The sequence below is a fragment of the Rhinolophus sinicus genome, linkage group LG07 (genome assembly GCF_036562045.2).
Source record: "Rhinolophus sinicus isolate RSC01 linkage group LG07, ASM3656204v1, whole genome shotgun sequence".
NCBI classification, from domain to species: Eukaryota; Metazoa; Chordata; class Mammalia; order Chiroptera; family Rhinolophidae; genus Rhinolophus; species Rhinolophus sinicus.
The window spans coordinates 69769790-69784716 of NC_133757.1; the positions used below are offsets into that span (position 1 = coordinate 69769790).

At 47.7% G+C, this 14927-nt stretch overlaps 1 long non-coding RNA gene across 1 annotated transcript; it reads left to right on the plus strand.

Annotated features, from left to right (window-relative positions):
* Window positions 1-379: 379 nt before the first annotated feature.
* On the plus strand, window positions 380-13662 carry LOC141572666 (uncharacterized). The gene is made up of 3 exons (XR_012498007.1): window positions 380-494; window positions 13120-13270; window positions 13591-13662. It is a non-coding gene; the product is annotated as an uncharacterized LOC141572666 (long non-coding RNA).
* Window positions 13663-14927: the final 1265 nt, after the last annotated feature.

Below are 14927 nucleotides of genomic sequence, written 5' to 3' on the forward strand. Positions count from 1 at the left end.
TAGATATCACCTTACTCCCTCCAGCTCAGATGTCACCTCCTCAGAAAGGCGGCCATGGACCTACCTAAAATAGCCCACATCCTTGTCAGTCACCCTTCTCTACTTTTCTTTATAATAATATCTGTCTTTGTATTTCCATTTATGTGCTTATTATCCCCACTGGTGTCAGCTCCACAAGACAGGGATTTACTCTTTTTCATTCCCTGCACAGCGTTTGTCACACAGTAGGTGCTCAATGAGTTTTGGTTAATATAAAAATCATCTTTGTCAGGATTAGGCTGCCCAGGAAAAGCAGAATGTGGCTGAGTCACTTAGGGCTGCTGTAACCAAACACCACAGACCAGGTGGGTTCTAAACAATAAATATTTATTTCCCACAGCTCTGGAGGCTGGGAAGTCCAAGATCAAGGTGTCAGCTGATTCGGTTTCTAGTGAGACCTCTCTTCCTGGCTTGTAGACGGCCGCCTTCTCGCTGTCCTCCGTGGCCTTTCCACAGTGAGTGCCCGTGGAGAGATTTCTCTCTCTCTTCTTATAAGGACACCAGTGCTATCAGATCAGGGCCCCACCCCTATGACCTCATTTAACCTTTACCTCCTAAGGTCCCGTATCCAGATACAATCACATTGAGGGTTAGGGCTTCGACACAGAGATTGGGGTGACACAATTCAGTCCCTAGCACAACTCTACTGCTATCTGCTCTTTCAGCCGGATGCAGTTTCTTGGGAAATGACTGACGAGTGCTGTCTATTCTGCCCATAGTGTTTTCCCTGGCCACTCAGGAAGGGACAAGGAGGACAGACTCCTGGCTCCACTTGGCATAAGCATAGGTGGGGAGGCAGGCATTTATCTGATTGCCACTCTAATGTGGTTCCCAACCAGGGATAATTCTGCCCCAGGGGACATTTGGCAACACCTGGGGATATCTGTGGTTGTCATACTGAGGCAATGCTCCTGAGGAATTGAGTGGGTGAGGCCAGGTATGCAGCTCAACACCCCCCAGAGCCCAGGATAGATGCCCACAGAGAGTGACCCGGCCCCAATACCAGTAGTGTGAAGAAGGGACCGTGATGCAATGAACCTGACCTTGGCTAGGGGCCGGGAGGTTCGTTCTGGAGGGCTTCCCCTAAAATGAACAATGTCGGGGTTGCCTAGGTGACAACTAATCCAGGTGGAGAAGACTACACATGCAAAAGCCCAGAAGAGGGGACAAAGCTGCCAAGATTAGGGAGCATAGAGGGGGCTGGAGGAGAGTGGGCAAGGAGGAGAGGAGCGGATGTGGGGAAGGTGAGGGGGATGGATCACCAGGTCTTGTCTGGACTCTGCATTCATTTGGAGGGTGCTGGGGAGCCACAAAAGGTTTGTGAGTGTCAAAAGAGGGCAACACGATCTGATTTGGCTTTCAAAACCTCCCTCTGACTGCAGGATGCAGGGCAGTGTTATGACTTTTAAGGATCCTTTCCTCTCTGAAATATATTAAGATATTTTACGACGGTGTTGGTATACAAGCAGATATCATCCAGACTGGATGTATGATGATATATTTGTGATTATTATATTCACTGTTTTCTTCCAGTTTAAGTGAAATTAAAACATGTTCATGAGCCCCCAAAAATATGGTGGGCCTTGGGCACTGTGCCCAGTGGATACATTGGCCCTGGTGGGAACAACCTCAAGAGAGCAGAGAGGATGTGGAAATGGGGTGGGGGCTGGACCAGGGTGGGGGCTAGGTGGGGAGGGAAAGGCCAGATTCCAGCGAGATTCAGCATTGATGGGGATGGCAAGAGGGAGCGGTGGCAAGTGAGCTGGCCAGGGAGCTGGTGTTGGGGGCAGCTTGCTAGTCCCATTTTGGAGAAGCTGAGTTTGAGAACCCTGTGAAACACCCATAAAAATGTCAAGGAGGGGAAAAGTAGATACAGTGGATGACGCTGAAATGAATGTGTGCATCAAAGGATACCATCCATGAGAATGAAATGACAGCTCCTGGAATGGGAGAAAATAGTCGCTCCTACACAGCAACAGCAGCAAAACAAAGCACCCAATTCAAGAATGGGAAACGGGGTCGGCCCGGTGGCTCAGGCGGTTAGAGCTCCATGCTCCTAACTCCGAAGGCTGCCGGTTCGATTCCCATATGGGCCAGTGGGCTCTCAACCACAAGGTTGCTGGTTCAACTCCTCCAGTCCTGCAAGGGATGGATGGTGGTCAGTGCCCCCTGCAACTAAGACTCAACACGGCACCTTGAACACGGCACCTTGAACACGGCACCTTGAGCTGAGCTGCCGCTGAGCTGCCGCTGAGCTCCCGGACGGCTCAGTTGGTTGGAATGCATCCTCTCAACCATAAGGTTACCGGTTCGACTCCCGCAAGGGATGGTTGGCTGTGCCCCCTGCAACTAGAAAATGGCAACTGGACCTGGAGCTGAGCTGCGCCCTCCGCTGCGCCCTCCACAGCTAAGACTGAAAGGACAACAACTTGACTTGGAAAAAAAAAAAAGGCCTGGAAGTACACACTGTTCCCCAATAAAGTCCTGTTCCCCTTCCCCAATAAAATCTTTAAAAAAAAATAAAAAAGAATGGGCAAAGGACTTGAATGGACAGTTCTCCAAAGATGCCATACATGTGACCAAGAAGCACAGGAAAAGATGCTCAACAGCACTAATTATGAGGGAAATGCAAATCAAAGCCACAATGAAATGAGGATGGTTATTATCAAAACATGGAAAATAGCAAGTGCTGGTGAGGATGTGGGGATGTTAGAACCCTTGTACACGGCACGGCTAGTGGGAGTGGAAAATGGGGCAGCCACTGTGGGAAATGGGATGGCAATTCCTCAAAAAGTTGTACATAGAGTTTCCATATGGCCCAGCAATTCCACTCCTAGGTATCCACCACAGAGAATGAAAAGCAGGGACTCTAATAGATATTTGTACACCAATGTAGGTAGCAGTGTTATTCACAACAGCCAAAAGTGGAAACAAGTGTCCATCGGCGAATGATGGGGAAACACAATTCACTATCTTAAACAGTTTTAAGTGCACAGCACAGTGGCATTAAGCACATTCACACTGTCATGTGACCATCCCCACCATCCATCTCCAGAACTTTCTCAGCTCCCCAAACTGACACTCTGTCCCCATTAAACACTCACTCCCCTCCCCTACTCCTCCCCTGGTACCACCATTTACTTCCTCTCTCTGTGAATCTGATTCCTCTGGGGACTTCCTGTGAGTGGAATCATGTAGTGTTTGTTCTTGTGTGGCTGGCTTATTTCATACATTCAGCACTCCAAAAAGAAACCCCATCCTATTAACAGTCATTAACAGTCACTTCCCATCCCTCTTCTCCAGCCAACACCCACAAATCCACTTCCTGTCTCTGTGGACTTGCCTATTGTGGACATTTCACATAGATGGAACTACACACTGTGTGGCCTTGTGTGTCCGGCTTCTCTCATGAGCACTGTGTGTTCAAGGTCCATCCACGTTGTGGCGAGTGGCAGCGCCTCCCTCCTTTTCATATTCCAACACACACACACACACACACACACACACACACACACACACACCATTTTACTTATCCATTCATCAGCTGATGGACATTTGGGTTATTCTCACCTTTGCCTATTATAAATAAAGCTGCTATGAATATTCATGTATACATTTTCATGTGAACATAGGATTTCAGTTCTCTTGGGTGCATACCTAGGGATGGAATTGCTGGGTCAGATGAAAACTCTCTGTTTACCTTTTTGAGAAACTGCCAGACTCTTTCCTGCCGCAGCTGCATCTTTTTCTATTCCCATCAGTAATGCCTGACGGTTCTGATTTCTTCATGTCCTCACCAGCACTAGTTATTAGCCCCCTTAAATCTTGAACCCCAAGTAAGCACCTCACTTGTCTCTCTCTAGTCCAGCCTTGCAGTGGAGAAAGCAACTGCCTTGTTCCCACAGCCGTCGCATGTTCTGTCCACAACTCATAAAATCTGGGACACAGAAACGAACAAACAGCAATAATGATGATGCTGATGGCAGGGATCTCCTATGAGCTTTTCTAAGTCTTTTTCATGTATTCATTCATTCATTCATTCATTCATAACCCATTTTGCAAATGGGCGCAATAGAGGCTCAGGGACAGTGTGGCCTGGCTGGGGACCCCCAGCCTGGAAGGGGCTGAGAACCCAAGTCTCTAAACCTTGTCCCCACCACCCAGGGCTGTGCTTGACAATGAATGTGTTTTTTTCTGCTGCTTCTTCTCCTGGGAGTTTCCAGCTGTACCCTTGGGAGCCCTGCCCGGAGCTGCTGTTGGGGTATTTAAAGGCCTTTAAAAGGTATTCCCAGCGTTTCCCTGGAGCTGTGCGGTAATTAGGCACGGTGATCAGGAGGCCACCTCCAGCAGGCTGTCTCCGGGTCACCTAGGGACATTCGGGGATTGTGGGGAACACAGAGGCACGGCTGCCCACCTGGCCTGCCCTCCAGAAACTCTTGCTGCCTCTCCTGAGACACCCAACGGCCAGGTGCCTGCAGCAGCTTTGCAACTGGTGGGCTGTTTGGCTCTGTACAAGTGTCTGGACCTCTCTGAACCTCTGCTGTCTGGGATTAGTGCCCTTATAAGAACTGGAAGAGACCAGAGCTCTCTCTCCACTCTGTGAGGACACAGCTAAAAGGCAGCCATTTGCAGGCCAGGAAGAGGGCCATCACCAGGTACTGACCCTGCTGGCACCTTGGTCTTGTACTTCTAGTCTCCAGAACCACAAGAAATAAATTTCTGTTGTTTAAGCCACCCAGTCTGTGGTATTTTGTGATGGCAGCCTGAGCAGACTAAGACAAGGAGTTATGTAATTTAATCTTCAAAATAGCTCCAGGAGGAAGTTGCTATCGCTAAGGAGACCCAGAGGCTCAGAGAGGGCAAGACACTCCCCTAAGATCACACAGCCAGGAATTGACAGATGTAAGATTCAGACTCGAGTATGGCTAGTTCTTAGTCCCACACGTATCCCCCCAACCTTCCCCAGCCTGCACCCCTCCCTGCGAACCACTCTAAGGAGGCAGTTTAGGCTCATGGTTAATAGACAGATATGGGTTTGAATCCTTACTCTACTCACTGAGTGACTACGATCAAGGTGCGGCCTCTGTCTGAGCCTGTTTCGTTGCCTGCAAAATGGGGGTACTAACAATTCCAGAAAATTGTGAAGATGGAATAAAATCAAACATGAGGGGCCTTTAGCTGGGAGTTAGCATAGACTAAGAATACGTGGGCGACTGTCCTCTCTGACCCTCTGTTTCTTCTATAAAATGGGTGTAAAGTCAGTATATACCTGTATAAAGTGCTTAAGTCAAAGACTTTAGTGGATGGGAGTAAAGTGCTCAGAACAGGATCTGATGCCAGTAAAGCACTTGATATATACTAATTTTAAAAACTGGTCGTAAAAAGAAACACGTCCACCAACCCAGAGGCACACACACTAGGACTCCTGCTGCCCAAGGATGAGTGGCTGCTTTTCTCTACAAACGTCCCGCCCGGTCACCATAGGGCACATAGGGCTATTTGCATTTAAATGTAAGTTAATTGAAAGGAAATGAAAATTTGAGCTCCTCAGTTGCCCTAACACTCACATCTCAAGGGCTCAGTGGCCACAGTCGGCTGGTATGTCGGACAGCCCCGAGCTAGAATAGTGCCATCCTGGCAGAAAGCGCTTGTGGGCAGCGCTGGCGGAGACCCTTCCCAAGGTCAGGCATTGCAGGCGGCACGATCCTCCCCGGCCAGTGGGCGCTGTTCCACGACCGTCCATACGGGGGCAGCATGTCCCAGGATCCAGCGCCTAGGCAGAGGCTGAGCTAAGGGAACCGCATCCCTCAGCTTGCACATCCTTGGGAAGCACTCACCGTGGCCAAGCTCTGTGCTGGACACTGCGTAGAGCTCCAGACAGTCTAGCCCAGGATCTCCCCTCTGCACCTGGACTTTGGGGTCAGGTCACTCTCTGGAGTGCGGGGGGTGTCCTGGGCACTGTGGGGGCTTGAGCAGCATCCCTAGCCCCCTTCCACTTGAAGCCAGGAGCATCCCCAGTCCTGACAAGCAGAAATGTCACCAACATTACTGACTGTCTGTTGGTAGGGCGTAATCACACTCATGTGTGAATCACTGTTGACAGCTGCCCTACTGGAATAATAAACAATAATCATTATTACTATTATAACAAAAACACTCATGGACTCTTTGCTGTGTACTAGGCCTTGTTTTAAGCACTTTGCTTAAATTAAACCCTCTGAGGTAGGTAACTGTTATATGGTATCTCTGTTTTGCAAAAGAGAAAATGGAGAAAGGTTGAATCACTCTCAAGGTCACAGCTTAAGTTCATGGAGCTGAGATTTGAACCCAGAAATTGAGGGTGCAGAGTCTGAGTTATTATTGATCAGCTTACTTCTTGCCATTCCCACAAAGCCCCTACCCTGGTCCAGCCCCGGTCATCTCCTGCCTGGACCAGCAGTCTCCAATGCCTTGGTCCCCCAGCTCCCACCCTTGCCCCTCCCACCATAGCCTGTCCTCCCGGAAGAAGTCACCAGATGGCGCCTGTGAGCATGTGAGTCAGGTCCCGCCCCTGTCCACCGCCCTCCAGGGCTCCCACCTCCCTTGGGTTTTGTAAAAGCCTCAGACCTCTAGGTGGCCCACAGGCCCTGTTTGACCTGCCCCGTCCCCTCCCTGCCCTCACCTTCTCCCTATCTCCCCCTTGATCACTCTGCTCCAGCCACACGAGCCTGCTTGTTTCTCCAACATGCCAGGACCTTTGCATGGACTGTGCCCTCTGTCTGGATTGCTCTTCTTGTAGATATACCAAAGCCTTGCTCACTTCCTTAAAGAGTCCCTCCTTAATCCCTGTATCTAAAATTCCACCTCCTTCCCAAGCCCCCTACTCTGCTTTATTTTCTTCTCTTTAGCATTACTCCTATCTAACACCCTATATGTCTTGTTTAGAGTATTTGTTTATCTGTCTGCCAAACTTAGAATGCCAGCTCTATGAAAGCAGGAATTTTTTTTTTTTTACTTTATTGGGGAACAGTGTGTAATTCCAGGACTTTTTCCATGTCAAGTTGTTGTCCTTTCAATCTTAGTTGTGAAGGTCCAGTTGCCGTTGTTAGTTGCAGGGGGCACAGCCCACTGTCCCTTGCAGGAGTCGAGGAGTCAAACCAGCAACCTTGTGGTTGAGAGCCCACGCTCCAAGCAACTGAGCCATCTGGCCACCCGGGAGCTGAGTGGCAGCTCATTGACTTCATTCTAGTTGCGGAGGGTGCAGCTCGCTGGCCTATGCGGGAACTGAACTGGCAGCCCCATTGCCCAGAGCTTGCGCTCTAACCAATTGAGCCACCCGTCTGCCCCATAAAAGCAGGAATTTTTGTGTGATTTCTCATTGCTGTGTCCCCAGCACGTAGAACCATGCCTGACACACAGTAAGTGCTCAATAAATGTCTGTTGAATAAAAAACTGTTGTGTCCATTGGGCCATTATAATGATAATTCTGAACATTTATTGAATGTCTTCTGTGTGCCAGGCTATGTAGGAATTGTTTGTTTCTTTTCATCATTGGCATGTTTTCTTTGACATAGTTCACATATCATAAATTCACCATTTTAAAGTGTATAACTCAGTGGTTTCTAGTATATTTACTATGTTGTGCTGCCATCACCACTAGTTCCAGCACATTCCATCCCCCCAAAATGAAACCCTGTCCCTATTAGCAGTCACTCCCAATACCCTCCCCCAGGCCCTGACAACCGCTAACCCATTTCCTGTCTATGGATGTGCCTGTTCTGGACGTTTCACATACATGAAAATGTGGCCTTGTGTGTCCGGCTTCTCTCATGAGCACCATGTGTTCAAGGTCCATCCACGTTGTGGCGAGTGTCAGCGCCTCCCTCCTTTTCGCGGCTGAGTGGTATTTTGGTACATGGATGGGCCATGTTGTATTTATCCATCCAGCCACTGATGGACACTTGAGTTGTCCCCACTGTTTGGCTCTGAGGGATAATTTTGCTGTGAACATTCATGTGCAGGTTTTTGTTTGAACACCTGTTTCCTCGATGTCCTCACCGACACTTGTTATTATCTGTCTTTTTTAGTCTGGCCATCCTAGTGGGTGTGGAATGGCATCTCACTGTGGATCTGACTTGCATTTCCCTGATGACTAATAATATTGGTCATTTTTTTAAAAAGTCGCACAAACCAACATTTATTGGGTATCTACTATGTGCAGAGCATCTTTTCATGTGCTCATTAGTACGTGGAAATTTTTATCATCACCCCATTTTAACAGATGAAGAAACAGGGGCTCAGAGAGGGACAGCCACTTCCTGAAAGTCACACAGACTGGGGGGCGAGTGTATGTGTGATAAGAACCAGACAGTCTGACTTTTACCTACTAGCCACTCAAAATGACACTACCTTGAGCATCTGTGTGCAAATCTTTGTATGGATGTGTGTTTTCATTTCTGTTGGGTAAATACCTAGGAATGAAATGGCCAGATCCAATAGTAAGTGTTTATTTAACCTTTTGAGAACCTGCCATATGGTTTCCCACAGTGGCTGAACTGTTTTGCATTCCCACCAGCTGGGCATGAGGGTTCCTGTTGCCCCCTATTCTTGTCAGCGCTTAGTATGGTCAGACTTTCTCATGCTAGCCATTCTGGTATAACCGTATCTCACTGTGCTTTCAGTTTGCATTTTCCCAAGTGCTTTGTGGCCATCTATATGTCCTTTTTTGGTAAAGAGTAAAAGCTGATATTTATGGAGCTGTACAACAATTGTTCATGCGTATCTACTGTAGACCAGACCCAAGATTGGGTGCTGAGAACAGATCCATGACCCAGAGAGACCCAGAACCCCTCAGTCTTCTTGGGTCATACCATCTTTGATAAACTAAAATTAAAAGGAAAGAAGTGAATATCCTCTATGATTGCAGGTTGGGGACAGTGCTGGGGGCGTAAGACAGGATCAGGTGTGAGCCCCTTTTCCAGTTCCTCCGATGCTGTGTCCAGGTAGTATTACCAATTTTCTTTACAGGGGCAGGTGGTGAGAGCCCTATTTTCAGCCCTGAGGCCTGGAGAAGGGTGGGAACTTGAGTGCTGTGGAATCTATCACCTGATTCCAGGGCTGGCATTTTGTCCTCAGGTACCCCTCTGCCCTGCCTGCTTCCAGCCCTGGGCCCCACTCACCTTTGCTCTCAGCTGCGTGCCAGGAAACGGCCTTGCTCCCCGGCCCATGGACCCCCTCATAAAATCAAACGCCTGAAGGCATGGCGGCCAACGTCCTTGGGAGGAGGCTAGGAGGCCCAGGAAGCCAGGAAGGCAGGCGTCCCAGACATCAAGGCGTGGCCGTGGTGGACTTTGTCTTTCTGGGCCTCTGGGCGGAGAAGGCACAATCAACATGTAGCAACTGGCTGGGCCTGGGGCCGTTTACCATCTCTCAGTGGGCCTCCGTTTGCCCATCTTCCTCACTAGGGGCCTCTCTAGCACCTGCTCAGCTCCTTAGTGAATGAATGAGAATGATTTAAGACACTCTTGCCAATCTGTTCCCCACTGCTCCCCTCCCTGCTTTGCCAAATGCCCAGGGCAGAGCTGCAAGGAGAGGTTGTTACAGATGACATTTACTAAATACTTGGGGGAATGAGTGAATCCACCAACTCTTCTCCCATCTCATTTGTTTCTCTTCCCTGAACTGCAGTCCCAACCCTGCTTGCTCCCATTTCAGCATCCTTTTAAGCATTTAAGCATTTATTAAGTACCTACTATGTAGTTTTACAAGTACCACACCCTGGAACATTTCTTTTTTTACAGCTTTATTAATTGACATGCAACAAAGTGCACGTTTAAAATGTACAATTTGATGAGTTTTGTTATACACCTACTCCTGTGCAACCACGGGCACAATCGAGATAGTGAACTAACATTTCCATCACCCCAAAAAGTTTCCTTTAGCCCTCCTTACACCCATTCTCATCCCCAGGTAACCAGCAATCTACTTTCAGTCACTATATATCTGGCATTTTCCAAAATTTTATATAAATGGGATCATACACAGTACAACCTTTTTGTGGCTGGCTTCTTTTACTCAGCATGAGGCATTTTTTAAAAAGATTTTTTTTTATTGGGGAAGGGGTACAGGACTTTATTGGGGAACAGTATGTACTTCCAGGACTTTTTCCCAAGTCAAGTTGTTGTCCTTTCAATCTTAGTTGTGGAAGATGCAGTTCAGCTTCAAGTTGTTGTCCTTTCAGTCTTAGTTGTGGAGGGCGCAGCTCAGCTCCAGGTCCAGTTGCCGTTTTCTAGTTGCAGGGGGCGCAGCCCACCATCCCTTGCAGGAGTCGAACCGGTAACCTTGTGGTTGAGAGGACGCGCTCCAACCAACTGAGCCATCCGGGAGCTCAGCAGCAGCTCAGCTCAAGGTGCCACATTCAATCTTAGTTGCAAGCGGCTGCCCACCATCCCTTGCGGGACTCGAGGAAATTGAACTGGCAACCTTGTGGTTGAGAGCCCACTGGCCCATGTGGGAATCGAACCGGCAGCCTTCAGAGTTAGGAGCATGGAGCTCTAACTGCTTGAGCCACCGGGCCGGCCCCATGAGGCATTTTAAGAATCATTCATGTTGTTGTATGGTTTTTCCTTTTCATGGCCGAATAATATGACACTGTCTGGGTGGACCACAGTTTGTTTAATCCACTGACCTGTTAGTGGATGTTTATTTGGGTTGTTCCCAGTTTGGGAGTGTTACTGATGAAAGCTGCTGTGAACATTTGTGTGTATAAGTCTTGTGTGGACATGTGCTTTTATTTCTCTTGGGTGCATGTATTAGCTATTAATTTCTGTGTAACAAATCACCCCAAACTTGGTTATCTCTCACAGTTTCTGAGGGTCAGGAATTTGGGAGTGACTTAGCTGGATTTTTCTGGTTTAGGGTCTCTCAGGAGTCTGCAGTCAAGCTGCTGGCTGGGGCTGTCTCATCTGATGGCTCCATGGGGGCTGGAGGCACCCCTTCCAGGATGGCTCCCTGACAGGCGGCTGATGGGAGGCCTCTCTACTCCACATGGCTGTCCAGAAGGATAGTCTAGACTTCTGTAAAGATCGCTATTAGAGTGAGCAAAGGGAGCCCAAGGCAGAAGCCAAAGACATTTCATAACCTAATCTCTGAAGTCACATCTGCCATATCCTATTTGTTCGAAGTGTAACACTAAATTCAACCCACATCCTAGACAGGGCAAAGTACACAGCCCATGAATACCAGGGCAGCAGGGCTCACTGGGGGCCATCCTAGAAGTTATTTACCACTGTCCCCTAGTATTTCAATAATTAAGTAAGCATTACAAATTCAAAATGGATTAAAGACTTAAATGTAACACCCGAACCCATAAAACTCCTAGAAGAAAATATAGAGAGTAAATTTGCAAACATTACCCTGAGTAATATTTTTTCTTACATATCCCCTCGGGTAAGGGGAGTAAAAGAAAAATTAAACATGTGGGATTACATTAAACTTAAAAGTTTTTTCACAGCAAAAGAGACCATCAATAAAACAAAAAGGCAGCCCACTGAATGGGAGAAGATATTTGTCAATGATACATCTGATAAGGAGTTAATATCCAAAATTTATAAAACACTCATTCAACTCAACACCAAAAAGTCAAACCCAATTAAAAAATGGGCAGAGGACATGAAGAGACATTTCTCTAAAGAGGACATACAGATGGCCAACAGACATGAAAAAATGCTCAACGTCACTAATCATTAGAGAAATGCAAACAAAAACCACAATGAGGGGCGTCTGGTTAGCTCAGTTGGTTAGAGCGCAGTGCTCTGAACAAGTTTGCCAGTTCGACCCCCACATGGGCCACTGTGAGCTGCACCCTCCACAACTAGATTGAAACAACTACTTGACTTGGAGCTGATGGATCCTGGAAAAATACACTTAAAATAAATAAAAGTTAAAAAAACAACAACACAGAAAAACCACAATGAGATACCACCTCACTCTAGTCAAAATGAGTATCATCAATAAATCAACAAACAACAAGTGCTGGAGAGGCTGTGGAGAAAAGGGAATCCTGATGCACTCTTGATGGAATTGCAGATTGGTGCAGCCACTTTGGAAATCAGTATGGAGGTATCTCAAAAAACTGGAAATGGAACTACCTCATGACCCAGCAATTCCACTCTTAGGTATCTTTCCAGAGAAATCCAAGACACTAATTTGAAAAAATCTATGCACTCCTATGTTTATTGCAGCACTATACACGATAGCCAAGACTTGGAAACTATCGAAATGCCCATCGGTAGACTACTAGGTTACGAAACTGTGATACATTTATACAATGGAGTATTACTCAGCTATAAAGAAGAATGAAATTGTACCATTTGCAACGATATGGATGGACCTAGAGAACATTATGCTAAGTGAAATAAGTCAGACAGAGAAAGACAAATACCATATGATCTCACTTATATGTGGAATCTAGAGAACTGAATAAATGGGCAAAGTGAATAGAAATAGTCTCAGATATACAGGAAAAAATGATGGTTGCTAGATGGGAGGGGGGTGGGAATGAGGGAGAATGGGAAGGGATTAGACAGTGTAAATTGGTAACTACAATATAGCCACAGGGATATGAAAGACAGTTTGGGGAATATAATCAATAATGTTGTAAAGGCTTTGTAGCATATCAGATGGACACTTGTCTCATTAGGGAGACTACTTCATGGACAGTGTAGGTACCTGACCACTGCAGTGTACACCTGAAGCTGAAGCTGAATAATACTGAATGTCAAATATAATTTAATATATATATAGTCACAGGATGTGGAGTACAGCATAAGGAATAGAGTCAGTGGAACTGCAACAGCTATATACAATGTCAGAGGGGTAGTAGATTGGGGAGGAGGGTTATCACTTTGTAAGGGGTATAAATGTCTAATTATTACATTGTTTTGTACACCTGAAACTAATAATTAAAAAAATACTTTTCATAAATTTTAACAAAAATAATAAACAAACATTAAGTTTCTACTGTTACTTCACAAGAACTGTCTCCTTGGATATTTACAGCAGCTCGCTGAGAAAAAAACTAATAATATGTCTACTTTACAGATGGGGAAACAGGCCCAGAGAAGTCGCCAGTCTACTGTGCACACCAGAGTAAGCAGCAAAAACAAGATTCGACCCTGAGATTTAAGACCTTCATCAGGAAGAGGCCAACAACAGCAAAGACCAGGAACAGAGAAGGGAAGAAAGGAAGAAGGTGCAATTATTATTATTTGTTTACTCCAGAGAAAGAAAAGAAGCACCCAGGAAAGCTGGGTTCCTTCATTGATTTCACAAACATTTATCGAGCACCTACTGTATGCCAGGTGCTATTTCAGGCTCTGGGGATGCCACAGAAACCAAGATGGACAAAGTTCCCTGCACACGTGGAATTCACACACATGGGTGACCGATTCCACTATCCAGTCTAGCACCTGGCACACAGGAGTGATGCTGGAGGAGGGGAGAGGCCCCAGAACCCCAGTAATGCCTGAGGGTTCTGCCTGAGGGACAACATTTTTGTTTCCTTGGTTGTAGGTTCTTTGTTCCAGTGAAGCTTTCCTCTATTTGCGGTGTTGGACACCCCAGGAGCCTCCTGCCCTGGCTGAGGTGGGGATGGAAGCCCCAAGATGATAGTTTCAAGGAGCTAATCTTCCTACCCTCAACTAACAAACGGAGACTTTGACCCTCCCCTCACCCCTTATCTCAAGACAGGAGAGTACAGCATGTTAAGGTGCAGCTCGGAAGGTGTGTGAAGGGATCTGGGCAGGGCCAGGTGGGGGAAGGATTTGGGTGTTCCAGCCCGGTCAGGGCTGAGAGAGGTGCCATAGTCAGGGAACTGTACTTAATGGCGCCTTGGTTTCCTCCGCTGTAAAACGGACTTCCAGCACTAGGAACACGTCAGGCTTTCATTTGTCCCCCATGTCCTTCAGAATGCAGTCTCCTGTGTGTTTGGGCCTCGTTCTAGGTCTCTTTCAGTAAGAAGCCACATAGTAAATATTTTAAAGCTATCCCAACTACTCAAGTCTGTGGATGAAAGGTGAAAGCAGCCAAGCTCTATACATACGTAAATGCACTGGCGAGGCTATACCCCAAGCATATCAACTGGGTAACTGGGTTGCTTTAAAGGGCTTAAAGCAGTGCTTGGTATACAGTAGGCACTTCATTAATGTGTTTGCTGCCTGGAATATAGCAGGTACTGTATTAATGCCCGGTTTACAGTAGGCACTCCACAATGTTTTTGCCCTGTCTGGTATATATTAGGCATTACATTAAAGTTTGGTTCATGCCTAGCTAGATAGCAGGTGCTACACTCATGCCTGGCCCACACCCGGTATACAGCAGGTGCTGTATTAATGCTTGGTCCATGCCTGGTATACAGTAGGAACTCCATTAAAGCTTGCTGCATACGTGGCACATAGCAGGCGCTGCATTAACGGGGGGCCCACCGGGTCCAATACACAGGAGGCGTTCTATTCATGCTTGTTCCAAGAACAGATTAATGGAAGGTTCTTTCCGGTTAGGCAATGCCAGGGTGCTTCCCGGTAAACCGTGACGGCTAGGACCCCAGTGTCCACCATTGGGCCGGGGTCTCCCAGAGCCGCCACCATACATTGGCGCAGTCCTTGCCTCCCGTTCTTCAGCGGAGCGGGGCGGAGCGGAGCAGAGCGGGACCGAGCCGGGCCGAGCGGGGTCGAGCAGGACCGAGAGGTGCCGAGCGCCACTGAGCCGGCCGGCCGAGTCCGCCACATTCCCACAATCCCGGGCGGTCCCGCCCGGCTCCCAGCTGCGCGTCCCCCTTCCCACGTCGGCGCAACCTAACTCGCGGGCGCGCCCGCCTCGTCCCGCCCCGCCCCGCCCCGCCCGAGCAACGT